This window comes from Tinamus guttatus, unplaced genomic scaffold, assembly GCF_059628265.1.
Source record: "Tinamus guttatus ecotype Peru unplaced genomic scaffold, ASM5962826v1 Tinamus_guttatus_pri_ptg000224l, whole genome shotgun sequence".
In the NCBI taxonomy this organism is placed as follows: Eukaryota; Metazoa; Chordata; class Aves; order Tinamiformes; family Tinamidae; genus Tinamus; species Tinamus guttatus.
The window spans coordinates 496,332-512,037 of record NW_028288758.1 but is presented as its reverse complement, the minus strand read 5'-3'; positions in this window follow the sequence as shown (position 1 = coordinate 512,037).

The window sequence follows — 15,706 nt, the reverse complement described above, 5'->3', positions numbered from 1 at the left end:
CTGCAGTACTTCGTTCATCCACCAGTGCTAAGTGGTCACAGCAAGTGGTCAGAGTGCTTGCACACTTGTAAAGAATAAACTGAAAAATAGAGTGGAAAGAGGGAATAGTCTCATGTGGTGAAAGAGAGAAGGGAAAGATGCAGCACGACTGCATGATCTTGCATTAACTATGCTGATGAGAATGCTGAAAGGTCTTTTTGAAAACAGAAAACAAATTGCAACTGGGCATTAAAGACTTTCAGCCGAATGAATAGCTACAAACTAAAGAAGAGAAGCAGCACCAGTGCCACTGTCGAGTATGTTGCTCTGTCCTATTTCCTACTTAGGACAGAGTTAATTTTGGAAATCTTAATCCCCTATTTTTCTGGAAACATCATAGATAAAGGTACTTACCATCATTTTCTTCTTGAAAGGTACTTAACATCATTTTCTTCTTGAAATCCTTATCATGTCTGCTCTTGTTTTACATTCAGCAGCAGAATTGAAAGCAGATGAATGAAAGACAGGTTGTTACTTTTCTTTTTTTTTTTTTTTTTTTTTTTTTGGTAATCTATCAGCACATGATCTGATCACTTCGGTTCTTGCAGCTTGTTTTGGGAACGACAGGATAGGAAGTATCTCTGGAGAGGCAACGAGGTTAATAAAAGTTCAGTCCATAAAGCACCACAGAACATTATTTCCACCCCACAAGCCATCAAGAAGCTATAACCACCTTATGATCCAGTTTTACGGGGGTGTTGCTGCTTTTCCACACTTGTAAAGTGCAATAAGAGTGCATGTGTGTCTGTGCAGATCAACATAATCTATTCCTGAGAGGTGGAAGGTAAGAGGGAAGAAAGGCAGCTTTCATAAATAATAAATCCTACCTCTTTCTCTTCAGAATATCAACTGGGTCCAAGTGTATAAAAACAATACTTGCATAATTTTATTTTGTAGCAGCCTGGTCTGATGAATTTAGAACAGATCTTCTACAAATATTGGCTAAGCATGGATTAGTTCTGACCAAAATAATATTGACAAAAATAATGATAATGATGATGATAATTAAAAACAAGAATCAGAAGAAGAAAAAGAATACATCTCTAAATTATGAGTAATGTAATCAGTACCATAAGATGCAATAAACTCTTTTTCAGCAGTCTAGTTCAGATTTTTACCTTTGATAACATGTTCTACTCCTGTTCCATCTTGGGTGAGATCTGACTGCAAATGTGAATAGAAAAATAAGCATGGTCTGGCCTAATGTTTTGGAAAGATGTAAGGTCTCCCCATATTCCTCCAATTGTATTCTTTTTCATCTAAATATATAACTTAATACAATTCTTTTCAGGAGAAAGATCAAGGAAAATTTTAAAGAGCTGAACTTTCTGAACCATCTATTATTCCTTGCTTGGCAACAAAGTGGACAGGTGAAGGATACTATGAAAAATTCAGCAGTTCCAAACTATAAAGTTTCTATGCAGGCATACAGCTACTTGCTACCATCAGTGCAAACCTTATTTGCAGAAATAATAATGCTAGCTTTCATTTTTCACTAGGAAATGTGTCATAAAAAAAAGTTAAAAAGTCTTCATTAAAGACTTTTAATGAAGATAATGAACTTTTCAATGTCTTAGCATAGATGTAACCTTGAGAGATCAATAATGCGTTGATAACTTGTTTCTCCTAATATTATTGCAAGTTAACTCATTGCACACATCACAAACAAATTTATCAGTTAAACTATGGAAAGTAGACATTTATGTTTTTGACATGCAAAGCAAATTTCCTTACTGTGGTTTTATATGTGTTTGTTCTTGAGTGTAGAAATATATAAAAATAGATTTGCAGATCTCTTTCTTTTTCTGTCATGGTTAAGTAATTGTTAGCCTGTTTAAAAGTAATTTTACAGTATCTATTAAAGATAAATGGATTTGAAAGGAAAAATTGCTTAATTTCTAAAAACTTTTTATAATAAAATGGTTATTAATTTTCCTTCTTGGAGAATAACATCTGGATTAGCATTTGTCATGCTTCTAACATTTAAGATTATTATTTCATATTATTTCATTATTGACATAAAGTTTCAGCTTTTTATTAATTTACTTTCCAGATTGTATGGCCCAGTGTTATACTTCATCTTTATGTTTTAATCATTTTCATAAGGAGGATGGATGATAAAAATGCAGTTTATTCTATTCATGCTTAGTTTATGATTTCAATACCTCATGAAAGCCTGGTAGCATAAAATTCACTTCTTAGTGATCTTAAGGAAAAATGTATTTATTTCGTAACTAAATTTTACTTTAAATTCCTGCTATTTAAATAGCTCAGTTACCTCCCCTTTGTGTTTTTATTTATTTAATTCGGATGGCTAGAGATAAAGAAAAAATGAGAAATTATAGCTGAATAACAATAAAAACAGAACTAAGATGTGTGTATTTGTTTATCAGATCTTTTCAGATTGCTGCTTCTCCTGAATTCTGTCATCCTCAATTTTATGTCAGGTATTTGAAATAAAATGGTACAAAGAGGAAGTCAAGCAGCACATTCAAAAAGTGATCACAGGTCACTAAAGGCCATAATGTTCATCTAAATCCATTTTCTGCTTACTTATACAATTTTGTGACAAAAAAAAATATTTTTAAAAAAGCATATGGCCATCTTTTATTCTTTGCACCAGATACTCAAAAATCCACTGTATTTTCATGTGGTAGCTGTAAAATGTTTTGCACACAAATTTTGACTTTAGTTATGAATGTGGAGAGCTTGTTAATTTATAAAAGAATCATAATTCAATGTAAAATGGCATACTATATACTCTTAGCCATGTATTTCATATCTGTAAATTGAACTTGATCCTTTGACTTTAGTGAATTTATGTCAATTTCCTTTCAGTTAAAAGAAAAATGTTCCACTCCTTTTTATAAAAATAGTTAGCAATCTTACTGCCATCTGACTATATAACAATTGATTTACTTACTCCCACTTATGTGTCTTCATAAATCAAACTGCGCACCTTAAGAGGATCAATTAATGCATATGATATCAGTCCTCTTGATCTGAAAAACTGTTTGCAAGTTTTATTTCAGCTCTTCTAAATATTTTAGTGAGATGAGGTGACTCTGGAAGTTGGTGAAGGATAAAATTAACTTTTACCTACAGCAGTTCACTTAAAATATTTAGCATTCTTTCAGTATTCCAGACTTCAGAATCTTTCACACCCAAAATATCTGAAACAGCTTTATGTTGAAATATTGATAGGTAACACTGAAATAATTCAATCTTTCCTATTACATGTTTTTAGAAGAATTATAGTACTATTTTCATATAATTTTAGTAGAATGAACTTCTACAGGAATCTCCTTTCACGTCAAAATATTCTCTCTGAGCTGCTGAGCTCATTGTTATGGTTTCAAAGAACCACTCACTCCCTGCCCATGGATCTGTAGTCTATGTATACTGTAGAGCTGTATTTCATGGGTGATCTCTATGGAAAGGCTGAAAAGGCTATTTTTTTAATAAATGAAAGCCTGGGAAATAAAATCCTTCCTCATGCATGCTTCAATTTTTTTTTCAAGGTTAAGAAAATATGAAGCTAGCGCTCTGGCCCATGTGTATGTATTAACTTACCGAAGTTAATAAAAAGCCTTATGCAATTTCCCGACATTCTGTAATCATTATCAACTCCATTTACATTTCCCATCAGAGATGCACTCACATGTGTGGAATTGTCAGTCGTTTTTCAGAAATCTTTAAAAGTGAGATAGTTGCGTTCCATTTATAAAATGAACTTTGAAATGCTGGTCTTGGATTATGCTTTGCATAATCAGCCTAATGGATTAAGAAGCTAATTTGCAATATAAAGAATCTAAAAAGTCACTGACAAAACCTTGATTACAGTTACAGTCTGTGAAAGAGAAGACATCTGGTTTTGCCTGAGACTAAAATCTACTATTTGAGCCCAGTGGATAAAGGAAGATGCTTCCATTAGATAGTTCTACAACAAGTTAAATAAAATAAAATAAAATTTGAGCGTGCTTTCAGGTTCTTTCAGGTTCTTTGACGCACTAATTCTCAGACTGGAACTTCTCGTAGAAAGAAAAATAAAAAAGACGCATCAGTCTCTATGCTTTATTTATCATTATGTCTTTAAAACATTGATTCTCATTTGTTTGAGTTGGAAGTGGAAGTGCAGATGAAGTGTTCAGTTATGTGAAATAATGAAAATATCCAAATACTCATGCAGAGGAACTTGTAAACCTCTAAATAGTTCTAATTATTTTAAAATTACTGCAGTAAAGTTACCTTGATAGATTAGAAAATACGAAACACTCCATTTTATGCAGTGTTCATATATACATAGTTTTATTAAAAATGAGGAGTTGCTTTCTGCTTTCATAACTCCACTAACTTCAGATATTACTTTGAACTTTGGGCTTTTATTAATACTAAGTCTTGAAGAGTAATTGTTTTAAAACATCTACTATTCACTGTTTGTCATTTTTAAAAACAATTTGCTTGTTTGGCAGACACATACACAATCCTGGATCTGTTTTTTTCTCTGGAGGTTTCCAATATCAAGCTCCAATGAACAGCAAGCTCAGTGTAAGGATAAGCTTACAAATAAAATTCTCAGGAAAATTCTGCTACTTGTATATCCGTGTTAATCTATATTTTAAAATAGTACTATGGATTCTTAATCTCCTGCACCATGCTCAAAGCACAGGCAAAATGGACTGAGGAAAAACAGAAAAAGGAATATCATTTTCACTTAATTTAATGAGAAATAAACAATTGACACATTTTTTTTTTCCTTTCAGAAAAGACAAAAAAAAAAAGAAAGAAAAAAGGTAATCTCCAGCTCTTCAAAATGTTTCCTTGCAACAAAACTATTTATTTATTTTTAACCTTTTAATTAATTAATAAAGATTGAATTATCAAGATTATTCTTGGATCAAGAAACTTCCCCAAAAATGTTCTATTATGAAAATTTGAAACCAAACATTTAAATTTAATATAAGGCTGTAAATTATTTTGACAAAACCAAAACAAAAGGAAAAACAATCACATACTCTGCATAGATACCCTCAATGTATTTAACCCTTAGACTTAATATGGTCCACCATCATATTCCAGCCTGTGAGATGACAGGGTTGCTCAGGCTAAGCTAGACCAAGAGATGGGGTCTCCAATTTCTTCATGTGAATGCAAGATCTCCTGCACATATTATTGCCCACAAGTCTCCCAAATTCATGATATACTATGATATACATGATATAAAGCGGCACCGCTGGTGTAGTGGTACCATGCAAGATTCCCATTCTTGAGACCCGGGCTCAATTCCTGGGCGGCACAGAACCTTTAGCACTGACACAGGTGGCCCAGAGCAGTTGTGGAGTCTCTTTCTCTGGAGATCTTCAAAACCCTCTTGGACGCAGTCCTGTGCCACATGCTCTAGGTGACCCTGCGTGTGCAGGGGGTTGGAGTAGATGACCTCTAGAGGTCTCTTCCAACCTTAACGATTCTATGATTCTATGACTAGTCATTAAAGATTTTATAGCTTGGCAGACAAATATTTTGTTAAAAAAAAAATAAAAAGTACAGAAGGGCAAGAAAAGACTCAAAGCAGGGTACACCTCTGTAATGGATAATTCTTCAAAAGGCAAAGAGTTTCATCCCCGGGCTGTTACTCCAAAACTCGGGTAAGGGTCCTAGTGCTACAAGATGGAAATATGCATTTGGGGAACACAGCTGCTTCATAATCTAGAGACAATCCACTACACTTCATACAGAAAAAGCAAGTTCATTTTGCTATGTTGTTTCTGTACCTGTCCCAGATATTACAGAGATAACAAAAATATTACCTGCTGAAATTTCGGGTCTACTCTGTCTGACACTAAAGCAACTATTACATTTCTATATTAAAAAAAAAATTATAACAGTTACTTTTGGCTCAGATATGAATTCTTTTGAATATACAGTGGTGAATCTGGTGAATCCATTAATTCATTTAGGAATACAAATGAATTAAAAACGAGTTCCTTTAGCAAATTCAGCATGTATCTCAGTCAGTTCTTCAACTCAAAGGATTTTTAGAGTAAATTATGCAGGCAATTACATCTTTCCATTAATTTAATTAAAACATTTAAAAGAGGCCATTTTTAAATGCTTGTTAAGAACACAATTTAAATCTCAGTTGTTGTACCTAATAGCTGTAATTATGTAGGATTTATAGATTTTTGACAACAAATTAGAAAAATCTTCTGGAGGGGTATTAAGACGTCAGAGTTACCTTAACAGTTCAGCCCTTCCTACACGCATTGAATTTGCCTACAGTGGTTTCTTGGATTCTGATGACTGTTTTTGGAATTAATTTCTGTTTTCTTTTTCTTTCTTATAATACTCACTCTCAACCAGATGGAAGTTCAGTGGAGATGTTCTGAGAGATGCCTGCAGTCTTTCAGCTCAGGATTTTCCCTTGTATATCTATCTCCCTGAAGGTTTCCAGCCCACTTTCGGAGGGCTAGAAATGCCCTCAGAAATGTGGTATGCCTGAGATGGAAAGTTCAGTAATTTAATTTCCTTTGCAAGAGAGTTTTTCAATTTGGCTGTGAGACTCAGCGGAGTAACAGGCTCTTCAGTCAGGTTCAGCACAGATGAAAGCAGCTTACCAGCTCCATCTTTATGGGCTCTACTAGGCACTGTTCTTTTCAGTAATCACAGAGTAAATTGTTACTGATGCAGTTTTTGCCTGCCAATCTTTCCAAATGTCCAGAGACCTTTTCTCCCACTGATTCTGAAATGGTTGTCTACCTATCTCCTTCATAATCCCATTAAAAGGCATTTTCTAATTTCCAAATGCTAGTCCAAATTTGCTATTACTATGTTCCTGCAATTATTACTTTTTGCCTTCTCATCAATAGGATATTTTTGCAGCTCCTGTATGATCTAACAGCTTTGCTGAGCTTGTGCTTCTCAGCCTCGTGTACAAGGACTTATGCACACATGTTGGTGCGCGTGCACACACACACACACATACACACAAGTAAAGCATATACACTCACTTTTTTTTCATTTCTTCACTTTTTGATTGAAATTTTTGTGTGTGAGGAAACCAATCCGACACTCCTGTCAATTCAGGACTGCCATGCAGCAATTTCTAACAAGTCTCCATCTTCCCTATGTCATGTAAATGGCACTGTCATTCATTCCATTGCATTTTGTGACTCATATTTTCTTCTTTCAGTTTGTGACCCTTACTGTTCTATTATGGATGGCCCTGAAGTAATATTTCACATCTCTTGGTAGTGACAATCTGCTAGAGAAGGTTGTCCAAAGGGAGTTGTACTTGTCAGACTTCTTTTCATTTCTAACTTATTTTACCAGTGACTAGTTAATTGTCTGCTTAGATGCTTTATTAATACTTTGAATATTCTGCAGTTCTGAAGTCAGGACTAGAAGGCTTGTGCAGCACTGCAAAATATATGAGCTGATCTCCACTGATTTTTCATATGAATAATGCCGCCTACAAAACTACAGGGCCTCTGAATCTTAATTTTGCACTATAGCAATGCTTCCATATCTCTTCTATTTTGTTTAGATGTCTCGCTTGCTTGCTTGCTTAAAGAGGAGAAGACAGGAAGAACTTAAATATGTCTAGAATTTACTTGTCTAGTTTAGTGGCTAAAACATGTTACTATGCATGCAATAAACCACCAATTCCAACTACTAATAAGAATTGGGAAAGAATTTTTCTCATGAAACCATGTGTGAACACACATTTTTAAGTTTTAAACTCAAAACAGAATATTTCATAAAACCTCAACATATGAGAATGGGAGGCTGCCATATAGCCCCCAACGATTGACTCAGATTTTATTACTGCTGTACCTGCATTCAGCACCTGTCAATGTACATCCTATGCCTGGTGGATCACTCTTCACTTTCTTACTTATTTTCTGTTTTCAGAGTCTGGGTTTACAATAAACATGAGTTTATTTAAATACTCAGATGCAGATCCTCAATTTTAAATGTATTTTGGCACTTGGGAGGTTTACCATTCAAAAATATTATCTGCCTAGTGTTCTTATAGTGACCTACTTTTTATGTAACATGGCAAACTGCAGAAACTAGCGCGACTATGAACTAGATTTGGTACTTTTCTTCCCTACTGAAATTAAACCATTTAGACCTTCTTGGTTTCCCAGTCTGCATTCTTCACTCATCTTCCTGAGTCACGAGCCTTTTATACTGGTTTAACCTCAACATCATGATCCTCTGCAATTGATTAAGGAATGTCTGGTACAAGTCAGAATAATTACATTAGACATTGTTTAGATTACGCTATGAAAATTCACATTCTTCTCTTCTCTCAGTGGCAGAAGCTGAGCTAATGTGCTAGCCTGAGGCTGCTACATCAAATGTTTAATTGTTCAGTGACAGTTTTCTTTTGTGGCTGAAGGGAAGTCACTTGCATTACCCTGTTAGTGAAAAAGGCACTTTTTTGGGATTTTGAAATATGTTCTAGGCTAACTCTCTTAAAGGTGGCAAAGCATTGAGGTGCTGTGATTATTAGGACCATATGTATATACTTAGATGTGTAATACCCAGCACCTTCTAAAAGATCAGAAGAATATCCAAAATGATAGGTCATTAAAACAAACTTAAAAGCCTACTATACTTAATTAGATCACATTAATAAAACAAAATATTGCAAATATTATAAAGCCTCAGTATCTGGAAAATGTAAAATGATTTGGATTTAAAAAAATATATATGAAATCTGGGTAGTACATTGCTCAGAATTAAAAGACATCCTCAACTGAAAAAACTTTTTCATTTTTCATAAATGGGCATATAATCACAATTGCAGTCCATGCCCAGCACATCATAATGCATTCCCTTCAGGAGTTACTGACTGAGTCAGCTGAGAACTGAGATTTCAGCTCACAGGGACTTAGGAGACTGCAGCACAGCAGTAGGCAGCTTGAGTTTCACCTTGCATCTTACTCAGAGAAATGTCTGCCAGGATCTTACATCAAAGACAGGAGCAAAAGCTGAACAACTCATGAGTAATGCAAACTTAGCAATTGACATGACTGTCATGTAGCCCCTGTAAAATTCCTGCTTTGATAGGGAAGAAAAATAAAGCTAATATATTGAAGCTTTGCTCATTCTTTAGTTCTAGTAAATGAAGCAGCAAGTTTTAAAAGGATTCACATGAGATCCTAAAGTTGGTTCTTTTTTGCCTGTTTTTCTTTTCATTTATTAACTGAAGAACCTAGGCACAGCCATGCCAGGTCAGTTAAAAAGGATCATCTAATCCAGAATGAAGATGCTGATGGTCACTAATGGATATCCGGGAGAGAACAATTCCAGAATTATCAGGCAACGAGAAAATTTCAGAGCCTCCTAGTTCTTTCATATCTGTGCAATCTCTTAATTGTTTAAATGCCTGTAAACCACTATCACTATGAAATCTTTCACCACCCAGCTTTTTGTAGGTATAAATGATGACAAAGGGAAATATCTATATCTACTTGAGCAAAAAGTCTGGGACTATGCATTTCTTCATTACGTGCTAATGGGTTTGTCACAGTTGCTATTTCTTATTTCACAATTCTTGTGGCTCTACTCTTAAAAAACTGTCTTTGCCACATTTGAAAACAGTATGTACATATAGCTTCAAGAAGTTCAGGACAGAAGTCAGTACATCCTAAGGCTACATAGGCCAAGTAAAAGTGAAACTCAGTCATTATTTTGCAGCATATAACTTGCTTATGAATGTCCTATTCTTAATTATCAAAGCCTTGTTGTTAAGAACTTGGCAGCTTTTCAGTCATGTATAAATAACAAAGAAATACCTTTAGTTTAAATTGAACTTCTGAAAATTTTCAGCTAACTATGCCAGAAAAGAGCAAAGAGAGATTTAATCTTCCTGTAGAATCTGCTGCAGAGTATGCAAGACTTTGACCAGAACAATATTGAGTTATTCCACTCCCTCAAAAAATCCTGCTTTTTAATTTCTATCATAGGAAAATTAAACTAAGCAGTTTAAGCCACTTCTGAAACTTCTGGCTTATTTACAGAATTTGTATCCAATAGAAAAATAATATGGCAGAAAACTGTCCATCATACTCTCTACAGGTTACTAGTCTGTTAAAAAATGCAGAAAACAGTTGTCCCTCTTCTGACCTTTCTCAGAGTGGTTTGTAATGAGAGTATCTCAGAACTAATCAAAGAATCCAAGTAGATCAAGGCTTAGGCATATGAAATTTCTCTAAATTTAAAATCCCTTCAGGTGCTTTGAAAGACTTTGGGGTTTAACATTACTGTAATATCACTGATCTCCAACATGAGGGAAGGACAGTCTTTCAGCTGTCTACACCAACCTGCATACCTAAATCGGAGGAGAAAAGCCAGGAATACCAAATCCATAAAGTTATAACTTTGTATCTGGATAGCTTGTTTTAGTGAGTTAATATGATGACTTTTTAATGTATATATATTTTGCATATAAGAGATAAAAGGCATTTAATTTCTAGGAAGAGAACTCTATTAAAATGAAGACTTATGCTAAAAAGAAACTAAACAGGCATTCAAAGGGTGAAGGTTACATGAAGACACGATATTAGACACTCAGTTTTATAAGACTTTTCCAAATTTTTTCTTTGAGAAACTACAATAGCACTCTGTTTTGTAGGACTCCGATCTGAACACCTGCTAGAATTACTGAGAGTGTTATGAAATGAGTTTCAAAGAAAAGGAAGTCACATCCAGTCCCCCGTACGTGTCTGGGTTTACCTCCTACAAAATCTTATAGCAACACAACTGTCCCTGCATGGCCTTCTAAAATATAATCAACGAACAAGGCTGCAGTTAGATTGTCAATGACTTGAATGTGTGAAAATACTGTTCACACAAGATGACTTAAAGTAAGAAAGATAAATTTGCTACATTTGTAGCTCTAAGATCTCTTATCTAGGAAGAATATATAGAAAAAAACATATTGTGTTTTTTCTCAAGTGGCAATGAGAACAATGACATGAAAAGATGTCATCAACATTCTCTTCTTTTGTGAACTATAATTTTCTTAGAAATTCCTGAGCAATGATCTTTTTCAGAGACATCCTGTAAGAAGTTCATAAGTTTTGTACAATTTTTTTGAAAGTGAAATATCTGTCTTCCTCTGAAAGGCTGATAAATCTTACATTGGAGAGGCTAATCACTTCCTCTTCTCAATGCTTGAATTTATTGTCAGAGTATTCAGCTAGCACTAATTTTAAAACCATGAAATAAAGAAAGAAAAATTCTAGTGAAAACATCTGGCCTGAAAATGCCTTTTAGATTACAACATTCCATGAAAAAAAAAGGCAAAAACTTTTAAACTAAAATAGGTTAAGTGTAGCATTATAAACTTCCTATTTAAGTATTTTTTGGAAATGTAAAAATTTTTACCTCAGCGCTTTAGTGTCTACATAATAATTCAAGGCTAACTTCATTAAACTCAATTTTTGCCTATTCAGTGTGATGGTATTTAATGATCTGCAAGATGAAATGGAGATTTAAAAATAGACACTAGTCATCCTGGCCATGAATGATAATGAAAATACTTTTTTTCTTTCCTGCAATATATGTCATACGGACTATGGGAAAGGTATCTTTTTCACAAAAAAAATGCTCATAGAAATGTATATGAAAAAGTAAAGTTTTCGCTACAGAAATGTTTCTGGTTATATACACAGGCAGCTGTTATATAACATTTCAAAATTTTTGCTTTTATAACTCTCAAGTATTAGACACATGCATAATCATATTCATGAGGATCACAACAGTTTTACCTCATAATACTGGATGAGAACACATTCATCACATTTCAAGACAAAAAGCATGCCTTGGTTATACCCCACTTTCAAAGTTGGCCTGGAAGCAAGCACCTAACCTCCTCCTCAGCTCCCACTGCTTCCCCTTCAGACACCAACTTAATAAGAAGGAACTCCAAGCATGTGGACTAGTGCACAAGGCAGTGCAGCATGCTTCAGGGGATCCTCCAGTTTTATTCAGGGAAACAGAACTGGGGGCATCAGCTCTGACTGCACATGACTACAGCCAAGTGAGTCACTCTAGCTTCTTCAGCAGTCATATTTTGCCATTTACTTTTGAACAGTCTTGTTCCTTTTTTTTATTCGGCTAGATTCTTATATGATCAAATCACACATAATGAAAAACTTTCTTGCTGGTGATCTCTCTTGCCAGTCATCAGATTGACTATTCAAAGTTTGGGAGTTATGGAGGGTTTATTTTTCAATTCATTAGGTAATTATGTTGCTTAGCTGTAAAACTCAGAGCAACACGAGCCCTTAGCAATGCTTGTCACATAAATGAGTCGACACAAATGCATTTTTCTAAAATAAACACAATTTAACGCAACATGTCATTATTCCCCAGATGCAAGATATGATCTCCAAAGTGACTATCTCCCGCATCGGTGAGCCTCTTAAAGAAAATTATTGTACTTTTCATTTTTTCAACTCTAGAGTACAGTTTTCAGGATGACAGATGTGTCAGTGTGTCAGGTCTTATACAGACAGGTCAAAAAATTCACAGCAAGTCCCTTAACCAGTAGAAATAAATTCTCTTTTCACTTAATCAAACCTATTTCCCCCTCATTCACTTTATGTTTGTTTGCTTTCACACCCTTCTTTTTATTTTCTTCTTTTTATTTGCTGTCCTTTTTATTTTTATTTTTATTGCCTGGTATCTTTTCATGAAGACCATATTTGTATCTCTTATTATGTGAGCTGAACCCTTTGCTTCTTTCCAAATGCTGCAACCTACATTTCCTATGAAGTTAGCCAGTTTCCCTTCTCCATTTTTCCATTACAGCCTCTAACCTTCAAAATCTTCTACCCAACCTTAGAATTTTCTAATAGATTCTATAATTTATTCTACAAGCTAGAATAAAAATACAGAATTTTAAAATGTTACAAAATTTATCGGCTGCAGATCAAATGTAGTCAGTGAGATCTTCTCACATGGGTCTTTTCACTTGGATACCATCACACTGTATAGACCTGCAGAGTTTCAGTTATGGGAATTAAGTAACCCTTTGTCCTTTCACGTGGATTCTCTCAGTAGTACTTCAGTAATTTGAAATGATAAAATCTTCATAAGCTTCTGCTATGCCTTCTTGTATACATTGGTTTTTAATGGCCTTCTACTGTACATTTCTTTCTCTATAGCTCTTTCCTCAGTCTCCCAATTCATCCATGAGTATGTGTTGAGTCACTTGGTGATGCATTCTAACATGTCTCTTCTTTGGCTAGCATTCATTATTCAATGTGTTATTATGCTTTCTAATGTTTTTGGTATATAACTTTTATGGGAAAAAAAAAAACTCTAATACAGTTTATGGCATTGTGCGGCCTTTTAGCACATACATCGACAATTTAATCATGTCTATTGATTCTTGTACTGTTGTACTGTAGTAGTACCCAGCTGATAAAATGATACAAATAATTCATATGCAGACAAAATTTTAATTAAGTTTGTAGGATATTTACAAGGGGTCCTCTCCTCCCTAGTCAGGAAGATGGGTCAAATTCTTCACACAGTATCAGCTGCCTTTGGAAGTGCCACAGTTGTCAAGTTGTTTCCTATCTATCTACCATGCTTGTCACAAGCATGTTCGTCATGCTTCTCTTCTTGTGGCTTCTGAGCTTCCATATGGTATCACCAAACCAATTGCAAATTCAACTCTGTCATGGTTATTAGGGTCAGATTTATTTAGGTTCCCTGATTTATAAGCACATGAGTTCCAGTCTCGCTGACTATTTATAGGCACCTGAGGAAAACATTTGCATGTGGACTTAACTGCAGAGCAAATATAGGAGAAAACATGTGCAAGGTAAATGTCTAAAAAGGAGTCAGAAATTTTTCAGAATGTGTCTCTGATTATGTGCTCCTTCACTAGCTCTCTGCTATTGTTTGTTATTGTTCTGCTCATTTGCTTTTAAAATGATGATACTTTCAGTCATCTCACTATTAAAAAGAATGTTGAAAGCACTTGGATTTTAAAGCAGAAATAACAATATGCTTGAGCACACTTCATAGCTTACTGTAACTAGGATGATTGCTCCAGAATGACTTATTTCACCTAACTTTTAGTCCAAGACTGTGGTACTTAAAAACTCTGCTTAGTTTTCCTCAAATCCTCAAATCTGATCTATAATTCTTTTTCCTTTTTTTTTTTTTTTTTTTTCTTAAAGGTCCAGAACCACTTCAAATTCTGCTTCTAGCAAATACTCCAAAATATCTATGACCATACACTAGAGATATTTTATCTGTAGCTTTCATAGTTCAATTCTGTTAAAAGGAGAGATTTGGGCTTTAATGCTTAGTTCATCTTATATCTAATGCTTATTATTAACATTATAGCAGAACTATTTTACTTTTTATCTTTTCCTAGATACTAGTCTCATAAACAGTCTTCCTAACTCAATAAGAAGTCAAAACATTTCCCTTACAGCTTTTGTCATTTATTTCTCCTGCAAAGAGGATGGGCCAAACTCTTCTCAGTGGTGGCTCTCAGTGACAGGACAAGGGGTAATGGGTATAAATTAAAACACAGGAAGTTTCCGCTCCATATGAGGAAGAATTCTTTACTGTGAGGGTGACAGAGCATTGTAAGAGAGGTAGTGGAGGCTCCTTCTTTGGAGATCTTCAAAACTTGCCTCGATGCGACCCTGTGCCCTGTGCTCTAGGTGTCCCTTCGTTGGCCTAGATGATCTCTTGAGGTCCCTTCCAACATCAACCATTCTGTGACTCTGTGATTTTGTTTGTGAAAATCTTCTACTATGTGTGAGGAATAGGCGTACTATATACTGAGGGAAGTTTTCAGCTGCAGGTGATTAGAACTATCTTTTAAAACTTCCGTTCACATCTGTCCTTAATGTGTTCAGGCCACAAAGCTATAGGACAAGAACACCTTTTTACTCAGTGGTTGCTCCTTAAAAGAAAAGAATGACCTCTGCTTGCACTTTGAAAGAAAGAGTTTGCAAATTCAATTTTAAGAGAAGGATTAAGATCTTATCCTTCCTGCGGATGTGGGACTTCCCAGAACAGTCCTTCGATTCTCAAATCAGGGAGTTGTTTTATGAACTTTCTCCAAAACCACTTGTGCATGGTAGGCACTCATAACTAGCAGCAAGAACAGTAGGGAAAAAGGCTATGTGCTATCTCTATCACAGCCAAATGAATCTAAAAAATACTAGCCACCTCTGCAAATTAATGAAAGTCCTGGTGCACATTTACTTATCACCTCTTGCTCCCATTTCAACTAATATCTAATTTGAGTGATATTAACATCTGAAATTGGGCATATTTGTTCCTGTGCTCTTATTCTTTCAGTAATTTCCATCTTGAGGAATAGATGCCACCTCATGCTTTTAAGGAATCCTCCTTTCTTCCTCCTCAGTAAATATAAAGTTTTCTGACACAGACCATGCATCTTATGATCAAAGTCTTTATAGAAGGTACCTTTACAGATTGTACCTGAAAAGGACTCATGGCTTCAGATTTCTCTGAAATTGTTTCTCAATAAGTCAAATATGCCCATAAAAGGATATCTCTAAAAGGATATCTCTTAGCATATATAGCAACAGTTTTCCTTGGGTTTTGGATACCTGAAAATACATCAATTTCAATTCCCAGTACTAAAATTGTC